The 11539-nt window shown below is 37.1% G+C and overlaps 2 protein-coding genes across 6 annotated transcripts in view; one reads left to right on the plus strand and one right to left on the minus strand.

The window, feature by feature from the left end:
* Positions 1 to 11539, plus strand: part of TMED5 (transmembrane p24 trafficking protein 5) — an 84957-nt gene that overhangs the window by 28363 nt on the left and 45055 nt on the right. The gene's annotated exons all lie outside the window — the stretch shown is intronic.
* MTF2 (metal response element binding transcription factor 2) overlaps positions 8413 to 11539 on the minus strand; it is a 75972-nt gene continuing 72845 nt past the window's right edge. For 2 of the 4 annotated variants that reach the window (XR_014052577.1, XR_014052574.1), the window contains one exon: positions 8413 to 8580. The gene's annotated coding sequence lies outside the window, so the exon portion shown is untranslated. Of the gene's footprint in view, positions 8581 to 11240; positions 11401 to 11539 lie in introns of those variants that run through there. The other 2 variants (XR_014052576.1, XR_014052575.1) reach the window with 1 other exon arrangement.

The following is an 11539-nucleotide window of genomic DNA, read 5'->3' on the forward strand; positions in this document are numbered from 1 at the left end:
TATTTCCTCCAAGTCAGATTTGGATGAAGGAACACTTTTAACCCCAGATACAATTTCTATTACAAGAAAATCCATGTGTGTGTGTGGTAGTCACTCAGTCACATCTGACTCTTTGCAGCCCCATAGACTGTAGCCCACCAGGCTTCTCTGTCCATGGAATTCTGCAGACAAGAATACCAGAGTGGGTTGCCATTCCCTTCTCCAGAGGATCTTACCGACCCAGGGATCGATCCCCTTTTCTCCTGAATTGCAGGCAGATTCTTTACTATCTGAGCTACCAGGGAAGCCCTTAAGAAAATCCATAACTGCAGAATATTGCAGATTCCTTATGAAGGGAATGAACTGCCTGTTGAATGTACTATTTAACTAGTTTCCAATTATTACTACTAGACTATAGCAAATGGTTGTCATTTTCTAAACCTAAGTTTATATTTCTCAATACCAAAACACAAGTTCAATTCTTTAAAGAGGTCACTTTCAGTAACTACCTGAAATATTTTAAGGCTGCTTTCCAGAGTTAGCCAATAAAACCATCCAACATTTTTACTCATCATTCTGAATAACTTATTAATAGTCAAGGTATTATTGACAGTTTTCTTCCCTTAACATTCTTTACCTCATTCTTGTTAAAACTCAAACTATCAACATTTTCACATTATTCTTTTTTAATAATTTTTTAAAAAAATATTTTCAGGTTTGATTTGATTACCACCTGTTTTTTTGTACAACACTATTCAAACGCATGGACTTTTGAATCTCCAGTATAGAGTATCCACCTGGAAAGCCCCAGAAAGTATTCTCTTGAAAACACTTCCAAGTGCTTTTGCTTTAGAATTAGCTTTTAAATAAAACAACACAATGGTTTCCCACTATGTATTACTTGCTTTCTTTTGCTCAATACCTAAAATCTTCTCTAATTATTATTTTTATTCTGTGATAACATGAAAGACTTACATTTTTATTGAAAATTTTGTACATACATGCCACAGTACCACTATGAAGAAATCTGAATGTTCTATGAAGCAAAGAAATTAGGTCATTGCTTAAAGAATGGTGAAGAGCAAGTGCTTAACAATAAAGAGCAGAAGCTTCTATTCAATGCCTGGCGCAAGCAGCAGCTATTGAAAACTAGCTTTGTTCCATAACCTCATCCTACCCCACTTCTCCTACTACTTCCAAGTAGCAACCTTTTCTTTAAATCAAGCCTGTCTTCCTTACTGCTCCACTGTTCCCCAAATACACCTGCTCCTATTTAATGACATCACTTGCCTCCTAGGTCCTCAAATCTTAAAAGACCCAGACCTTCTCAAGTCAAGTACTGTCAGCTAATCTAACTTCTCTAATAAGAATTACCAACACCCCCACTGCTGCTCCTACCTCAGATTTACCTAGCCCTAGCTGGCTTTGTACCTCTTATCAATTCCCTCTAATTCATCCTACATCCCAGTGCCAAATTAATTGTAAAATATACTTTAGAACCACACTCCCATCAGAATCCAGATCACTTCCAGCCTAAACTATGCCACACACTGACCAAACTCTACTATCCTCTTCTGTATGTGGGTTTAAAGCTTTTTGCTTATTCTTCCTGCACTGCAGAATGCCCTAGTGTGTTCCCTTCTCTACAGATCCCGATTATTCATGCTCCAGTTTAAATTCCTTCATGAAGTCTTTCCTAATAATCTCTTTTCCCAAATGTACTCCACAGCCAGGCCCCAGACAAAAGTAATCACTCCTCTCTCTCCTTAAATGCTCTTGCCATTCCTGACACTTTAAATAGGTAAACATACACATTCTAAGCTTCCCAGTCAAGAGGAGGAGGTAACTGTACCTACTTCACATTTTTCTCCTAGTAGTGTCTTGAAACAAATTTCCTCTTCTTGGGCTCTAAAATCACTGAGGATGGTGACTGTAGCTATGAAATCAGAAGACGTTTCGCTTTTTGGCAGGAAAGCGATGACAAACCTAGACCGTGTGTTGAAAAGCAGAGACATTACTCTGCCAACAAGGTCTGTATGGTCAAGTCTATGGTCTTCATAGTGGTCAAGAATGGTTATGAGAGCCAGACTATAAAGTAGCCGGAGCATCAGAGAACTGATGCTTTCGAACTGTGGTGCTGCAAAAGAATCCTGAGAGTCCTTTGAACAGCAAGAACAAACCAGTCAATCTTAAGGGAAATCAACTCTGAATACTTGTTGGAAGGACTGATGCCGAAGCTGAAACTCCAGTATTTTGGTCATCTGATGAGAACAGCTGACTCATTAGAAAAGTTCCTGATGCTGGGAAAGATTGAGGGCAGGAGAAGAGGGCGTCAGAGGATGAGATGGCTGGATAGCATCACCAATGCAATGGACATCAACTTGGGCAAACTTCAGGAGATGGTGAAGGAGAGAGAGGCCTGGCGTGCTGCAGTCCATGGGGTCGCAAAGAGGCAGACGTGACTGGGCAACTGAACAATAAGTATCTTGGAAAATATCAGGCACTCAAATCTTGAGATGTTCATTCTCATCTCCAGGCCTATTCTGACCCTGCTCCCTCATTTTGAACTTAGCTTTTCTCTCCAGAAGCTTCTATTTAATTCATCCTTTAAAGTACAACCTAACAAATATTACATCCAAATTAATCTCACTTCTCCAGCACTATAGCACATATTTGGATACCTGTAGTTATGTTGTTTCCGTATGTTGCTTAATTCTCACATTTTATATCCTGAACTCTCTAATACTGTAAAGTTGCTCAATCGTGTACAACTTTTTGCAATCCCATAGACTGAAACTTACCAGGCTCCTCCGTCCATGGCATTTTCTAGGCAAGAGTACTGGAGTGGCTTGCCATTTCCTTTGCCAGGGGATCTTCCCAAGTCAGGGATGGAACCCAGGACTCCCACATTGCAGGCAGAGGCTTTACCCTCTAAGCCACCAGGGAAGCCCAAACAGAAGCTACGCCCAAACAGGGACATGAACCCTGGTCCAATACTGTACCATTCTCTAAAGTATGCCCACTGAACTCCCACCTCCCCTACCAAAAATCTCCTTGAATTTATTTATGCTGTTTCTTATCCTACCATATTTTGGCCTATCAAAATCCTATCATCCATGGGATGTATTGGGAGTCTGGGATTAGCAGATGCAAACTATCATATTTATATAATGGATAAACAACAAGGTTCTACTATATATTTGATATCCTGCAATGAACAATAATGAAAAAGAATATGCATAACTGAATCACTTTATAATACAGGAGAAATTAACACACTGTAAATATACTTAAACAAACTCTTAAAAAATCCTATCATCCTTAAAGCCAAATTCAAATGGAAGTCCCTTCAATAAGTCCTTCCTAAATGCCTCTTAGATTTGTTCTAAGTTCTTATGTCTGTGACCTCCATAATTTAAGAATTCAGAGCAGGACACCTAATATTTCATTTTTCTCTTAATAACCAACTCATAGATATTCAAAATATAATTGCTGCATTTAAATAAACAATAATACAAAATGGCTTGAAAAACCATTTTATAGAACTGGGAGTACAAAAAACATCCTGTAATAATACTGTAAAAATCCTATAATAAACCTTTGAATTGAGTCCCGCCAGAAAACAGAAGTCCTAACTTCAAGTACCTGTGTGAAGTGAATGTGAACTTATTTGGAAACATGGCTTTGCAGATGTAATTAAGGATCTTGATGTAAGTTTTGTTTCATGAAGTTATTTTCACTAACTATAACTCTTTATTTTCTGAATGGTGAAGGTGCAAATTTCCTATGTAACTTAATATTAAGAATAGGTCAACATTTTGTTTACTCTCTATTTAGAAAATTTAACCCAGCAGTACCCTTTAACCCTTGTATCATGCTTCAAGTTATCCAACTTTGGCTTTTCTCAGTGTGCTTAAAATAACACAAAAATAAGTTCAATGATCCTAAAACAACACCAAATTCCTCAAATTAAAAATATAAATAATTGCATAATCTGTTAATCTGTTTACCTACTGTTGTCAGTCCCTCAGTCGTGTCTGACTCTTTGTGGCCCCATAGTCTGCAACATGACAGGCTTTCCTGTCCTTCGCTATCTCCTGGAGTTTGCTCAAACTCATGTCCATTGAGTCGGCGATGCCATCCAACCATCTCATTTTCTGTCACCCACTTCTCCTCTTGCCCTCAATCCTCCCCAGCATCAGTGTCTTTTCCAGTGAGTCAGCTCTTTGCATCAGGTGGCCAAAGTACTGGAGTTTCAGCTTCAGCATCAGTCCTCCCCATGAAATTTCAGGGTTGACTTCCTTTACTATTGACTGATTTGCAACCTTTGCAGTCCAAGGGACTCTCAACAGTCTTCTCCAACACCAATTCTTTGGCACTCAGCCTTCTTCACGGTCCAACTCTCACAACCATACATGACTCCTGGGAAAACCATGGCTTTGACTATATGGACTTTGTAGGCAAAGTGATTGTCTCTGCTTTTTAATATGCTATCTAGGTCTGTCATAGCTTTTCATCCCAGGAGCAAGTGTCTTAATTTCATGGCAGTAGTCACTGTCTACAGTGACTTTGGAGACCAAGAAAATACAGTCAGCCACTGTTTCATTTCTTCTCCGTCTATCAGCCATGAAGTATTTGGACTGGATGCTATGACCTTAGTTTTTGGAATGTTGAGTTTTAAGCCAGCTTTTTCACTCTCCTCTTTCACTTTCTTCAAGAGGCTCTTTAGTTCCTCTTTGCTTTTGACCGTAAGGGTGGTGTCATCTGCATATCTGAGCATATTGACATTTCTCCTGGCAATCTTGATTCCAGCTTGTACTTCATCTACTCTCGCATTTTGCATGATGTACTCTGCTTATAAGTTAAATAAGCAGGGTGACAACATACAGCCTTGACATACTCTTTTCCCAATTGTGAACCAATCTGTTGTTCCATGTCTGCATACAGCTTTCTCAGGAGACAGGTAAGGTGGTCTGGTACTCCTGTCTCTTTAAGAATTTTTCACAATTTGTTATGATCCACACAGTCAAAGGCTTTAGCATAGTCAATGAAGCAAATGTTTTTCAGGAATTTCCTTGCTTTTTCTATGATCCAACGGATGTTGGCAATTTTATCTCAGTTTCCTCTGCCTTTTCTAAATCCAGTTTGTACATCTGGCAAATTCTCAGTTCATGTACTGTCGAAGCCTAGCTTGGAGAATTTTGAGCATTACCTTGCTGGCATGTAAAATGAGCGCATCTGTGCAGTAGTCTGAACATTCTTTGGCATTCTCTTTCTTTGGGATTGGAATGAAAACTGACCTTTTCTAGTCCTGTGGCCACTGCTGAGTTTTCCGAATTTGCTGGTATACTGAGTACAGCACTTTCACAGCATCATCTTTTAGGATTTGAAATGGCTCAGGAGGAATTCCACCACATCCACTAGCTTTGTTCATAGTAACATTTCCTAAAGCTCACTTGACTTCACACTCCAGGATGTCTGACTCTAGGTAAGTGATCATACCATTGTGGTTATCCAGGTCATTAAGACCTTTTTTGTACAGTTCTGTGTATTCTTGCCACCTTTTAGTATCTTCTGCTTCTGTTAGGTCCATACTGCTTCTGTCCTTCATTGTGCTCATCTCTCCATTAAATGTTCCCTTGGTATCTCTAATTTTCTTAAAGAGATCTCTCTAGTCTTTCCCATTCTATTGTCTTCCTCTATTTCTTTGCGTTGTTCATTTAAGGAGGCTTTCTTAACTCTCCTTGCTATTCTTTGGAACTCTGCATTCAGATGGGTTTATCTTTCCTTTTTTCCTTTGCCTTTTGCTTCTCTTCTCTCAGCTATTTGTAGGGCGTCCTCAGACAAGCATTTTGCCTTTTTGCATTTCTTCTTCTTGGGCATGGTTCTGATCACTGCTTCCTATACAATGTTACAAACCTCTGTTCCATAGTTCTTCAGGCACTCAATCAGATCTAATTCTCCTGAACCTATTTGTCACTTCCACTGTATAATCATAAGCGATCGGATTTAGGTCATACCTGAATGGCCTAGTGGTTTTCCCTATGTTCTTCAATTTAAGTCTAAATTTTGCAATAAGGAGTTCATATCCTGAGCCACAGTGAGCTCCCAGTCTTGTTTCTGCTGACTGTAGAGAACTTCTGCATCTTTGGCTGCAAAGAAGATAATCAATCTGACTTTGGTATTGACCATCTGGTGATGTCCATGTGTAGAGTTCCCTCTTGTGTTGTTGGAGGAGGATGTTTGCTATGACCAGCGCATTCTCTTGGCAAAACTCTGTTAGCCTCTGCCCTGATGCATTCTGTACTCCAAGGCCAAACTTGCCTATTACACCAGGTATCTCTTGACTTCCCTATGGCAGTGGCATTTTCAATTAGCAGATAAAATTTTATTATAGCAAAGCTTAACAACAGACACAGTTTCTCTAGAAAGAAGCCCCAAATAAATGCAAATTAAATTTTAAAACATCAGTCTTTAAGTCTTTACTTTTTAAGTAAAAATCTATTTTTTAAATATTTTCAAGTTTTAAAAACTTATTTAAAAAAATTTCAAAACTCAAGAGTTTGACCCTAGACATATTAAATTATACCTTCCACATAAAGACAATAAAGAGCATAGGTAATTTATTTTACACACTTTCCTGACTTATTTAGCCAATATAATAAAACAAATTTAGCTGATAAATTACATGAATTTGGTAAAACAACTATTTCATTAGAAATTATGATCCTCTGAAGCTTGACATTTTAAAGTTCAATTTCAATCACACAATTTTAGCACTTAAAGTGGTAAAAAGTTCAATTACTACTATTCAATTGTTGTATTCATTTAATAACCTGTAAACTCAAGACAATATGGAATTATTGCTCTGACTGAAATACTACCTCCTGTCTATTCCTTTAGACTACTTTTATGACTACTGAATATGTGTATGGAGTAACACCATGTCAATTTGTTATTCTCTAAAATAACTTTGTTCTTATATGACAAGTGCAAACTGGACAAAACCTTATTCCTCTTTCCCATAAGGCACTGGGCTTCCGTGGTGATTCATATGGCAAAGAATCTGCCTGCAATATGGGAGACTGGGGGACTCAATCCCTGGGTCAGGAGGAACTCCTGGAGAAGGGAATGGCAACTCACCCCAGTATTCTTGCCTGGAGAATTCCAGGGACAGAGGAGCCTGGCAGGCTACATATAGTACATGGGGCACAGAGTCAGAGTCAGATATGACTGAGTAACTAACACTTTCACTTTTTCATAATGCACAGACAGCATGAGCCAACTCAAACACCTTTTTGGAAAGGAAAAGTCTATTGAATTCATCTAGTTTTATGGAGGAATTGTTTTGAATCCTGCTGCCTTTTATCACCAAATCTCTTCCAGAATCCAAGAGTATATCTGTAACAAGCCCACTGATTTTTTTTTTTTTGCTATGCAGTTTTTACTATCTTAGGATTGATTAGAGAGCCACACAAGAATCACCTACTTTGGCTTATATTATAGTCTTATCTCACTTATCCAGAAGTCAAGATTTCAAAAAACAGCAACCACTCATGTATTATAAAATGGGAAGCATAAAAAATTAAAAAAAAAACAAACTTGTTTATTACTCAAGAAAAGGATGTCGACTGAAAAAAGAGTGCACAACCTAAAGGCTGAGAATTGTTTTATTTGGTGGACTTACTGGGGACTTAAGACAGAGATACAGCCTCTCAAATCAAGGGACTGTTGTGAAGTCAGATAATGAAAACAAGGAAATGGAATAGGACTAAGGTGACAGGGGAAGACTTCATGTCAAGAACCATGACACTTCCTTAGTCTTAAAAAGAAAAAGACATGATAAAATGTCTCTCTTCTCATCCTAGATCAAAGTTATTTTCATCATTCCTCTGGCATTTCCTCTTTATTCTGAAACTGCTTTGCACCTTCAGGAGACACATGCAAAATGCAAGACTATAATGTATAAGTAAGCAATTACATTTTTGTACCAGAGAAATGGATCCAATCTGTATAACCAATGTCTAAATTTCTTCCAAAAAATGCATTTTATGCAGTGAAAAACTAGGAAATAGTAGAAAATTTGAAATTCAGTCTTTATGGTAGTTGCTGGTACTGCCTCAGCTACATAGGAATCTATGGCTTTTATTGTAAAACTATTTTGCCAACCAATTAGTCTTCTCAATCAAGGTTTTAAATTCCTAGATAAAGAGACAAAGCCTTCTATAACACAAGATGGAGTATAGAATGTTGAAGAATTTTTCCAACTCTTAAGTACCTGCAAATGAAAGATAGTTATTTTCTGCATTCAATTATTCAATGACAGTTGAAAACCTATCTTATGTGTTTGATAACAGAAACTCTAATGCAATTTATGATCATAAACATATCAATCAATAAAATGTCAAATAGGAAAAAACAAACAAAGTCTTGTTTTGAGTAATGAGCAGCATAAAAAAGCATTTACTCTTTCTCAAAGGAAATCAGTCTTGATTCATTACTCAGGAATCTAGAGACTTCCTAGGCGGTCCATGGTTAAGGCTTCGCCTTCCAATGCAGAGTGTGGATTCAATCCCTGGTCGGGGATCTTAAGATCCCAGGCTGCCAAAAAGCAAAACATAAAACAGAAGCAGTTGTAACAAATTCAATAGACATTTAAAAAAATGGTCTATATCCAAAAAAATCTCTAAAAACAAATCAGAATTGTGGGTAGAAAAAGGTTTAAATTTTTACTGAAGTGGTTATCTATTTGTTCCAGAAGACCTTCACTAAAGTTCTTCCCAGTCTACTGTAAATTAATAACGTTTAGAAGCTAGAGAGAACAAACAGGGAGAAAGCTGCTTAATACACTGTGAATAAATATGGATTATTAACTTGGGGACTAACACAAAAGATATGTGAAAAGTAGAAAAATGTAAGAGCATCATGCAGCCTAAGAGATTAAGGACTAGAGTCCCCTACCCACATCCAGATCCCTGAGAGTACCACCATATTACAGCAACATAAAATAAATCAATGTTCACAATTTCTCAGTAATTAGGAAAAAGTTAGCATGCTAAGAATGGTGTTGTTAGAAACATGAAGCACTTAATAACTAGAAAAATCTTCAATGAAGTGGCACTTTTAAACATTTATGGTCTTTAATAGTTTAAAGTTGAAGAGTAAACTACGGTTTATAAAGAGGTATCAATTATGACATAATTCTTCACTGGATAATTTATATCTAGAGGTAAGAAAAACACAGAAAGTCTGTATGTGGTTATACAAAATTATAATACCAAAGGCAGGGGAAAAAAAAAAAAATCAATGGAACTTACAGATATGCTTTTGGGTTCTAGAAGAGATTTGGCAATATAGGGAAACACAGCTGGAACCAAAAGTGTGCCTCAATCTTACATGAATCAATAGGCGTTTCCTGTCAAAACTCTAAAAAGCTTCATCTGCTTAAACTTCCATGGTCTCCTCAAGGAAGTTTAACTTCAGATGCATCTAAGGAAGCTTCACATGTTTTCAAAGGCGACCCAAATTCTCAAAAAATCTTCTTTTTGTCTCAAATTCTGTACAGGAAAATTTTCCTTACATTCCACTAGTTCTATATAGAAAATTCTAATCCCCTCACCAAGTTATGTACAATACTATTAATACTGGATGCTCCTATTATAGTTTCATTATGAGTAACTTTCAGTGCTATTTACTTCTATAAATTGATTCTAAATTTATATGCGCCATTTTTACAAACACATAACAATAGCAATACAGTTAAATATTTTAAAATTATTCAAAAGTGGTATTTCTCAGCAAAAGTAAAACATTAGAAAAACTTAATTTCTTTGAAAAAACTGTTTTTGGTGAGCTTATTTTGAATTTTTGCTTAATATGAAAAAATTACTTTGAACTAGCTGCTAGATATTCCATTCATTCACTTGACATTCATTCAACATTCAATATTTTTTCTTTTCTGCACCTAACATAGTTAATGACGGATTAAATAAACTTGAGCTTTACTTTTATTTAATTCTCCAAGCCCAAGTCACACACAGGTACTTAGGATCAAACATAAATGACACCCACAAGGGACTCAGTGGAAGCCAATAGGCATATGCAGACCCACCTCTCACTAAGTGAGTTCAAGACTAAGCAAAGTTCTCTGGAATATAGCTATACATTTGCCAGCACTGACCTTGTCAGTGTTGCTATTGTGATATTCAAGAAAACCCAAAAAAAGTAAATAATAAGGAATAAGATTTCTGTCAGACAGAGTTGAGTTCTGGAGGGCCTAAAATCATTAAGATTTTTTTGGCCCCTCCAATTCCACCCCTAAACCAATTTGTGCCCATTTAGGGCACAGATATTCCCCCCGAACTGAGAAAGCAGGTCATAAGGTAGAAGGGAAAATAGGATTGAATACCTTTCGTTAAATATAAGGAACAGAAATTAATGATTTTAAACAGGACATAGTTTTGCTTTATGCAATAAATACATTTTATCATCTATGAAGGTTTTATTCATTTGTTGCCTTGCTTAAATCCAGTGGAATATTTTCTTGAACGAGAAATCACATTCCTTGAAGATACTGCAGAAGTGAGGAGTTATTACTAAGCATCCAAGTATCATCACCAACAAAGAGAAACTACATGGGTAAAAAGCAGAGTGGGACATTGCTGGTGGTCCAGTGGTTAATACTCTGCACTCCCAATGTAGGGGGTGTACCTGTTTGATCACTAATCGCGGAACTAAGATCCCACATGCCACAGGCCAAAAGAAGGAAAAAAAAAAGCAGAAAGAGATTTTATTGAGTAAAAGTGAGGCAAGGGGAGAAAAAAAGAGTGAACTGCTTAATTCGCCACCTTCTTCTAACTTTAAATATAAATACAGTATTATATTTTGATCTATTACTGCTCCAAGATATTTTGATATTATGACTTAAAAGTTACTTGCTCCCATCTACTTGTTATTTAGAGAGCCAATCAGTTTGCTTTCACAGGTTCTCCCATCTCCAAATCTGTATCAGACAGATATCAAGTTTCTTAACTGCTACTGAAAGTGAACGTGAAGTTGCTCAGTCATGTTCGACTCTTTGCGACCCCATGGACTGTAGCCTACCATGCTCCTCCGTCCATGGGATTTTCCAGGCAAGAGAACTGGAGTGGGTTGCCATTTCCTTCTCCAGAGGATGTTCCCAACCCAGGGATCGAACCTGGGTCTCCAGCATTGTACTCAGATACTTTAATTATAAACAAATTCCATGATAAAATTCTCACTTTACATTTAACTATCAAGTTTTTATTTCCCTGAGGAAAGAACATGACTGGTCAACTGCCAAAGAAGAAACTGAAGGAGACTTCTGGAAGTATATTCATAGAGGTAGTCCAAGGTAGCACAGACATCTTCCTTTGCCATTACATTCTCATTCAAACAACCCTAGAACCAGAGTACAAGTTTGCTGTAACTATACAAATCAGATCAGGTTCCAACCAAAACTTAATAATACCTAATAAAAACTCAATCAAATAGCCCAAAAATTATTTCTACCCTAACACTAACAGAAATCTTAATATAT

The sequence above is a fragment of the Giraffa tippelskirchi genome, chromosome 5 (assembly GCF_054371585.1).
Source record: "Giraffa tippelskirchi isolate mGirTip1 chromosome 5, T2T-mGirTip1v1.2.pri, whole genome shotgun sequence".
NCBI classification, from domain to species: Eukaryota; Metazoa; Chordata; class Mammalia; order Artiodactyla; family Giraffidae; genus Giraffa; species Giraffa tippelskirchi.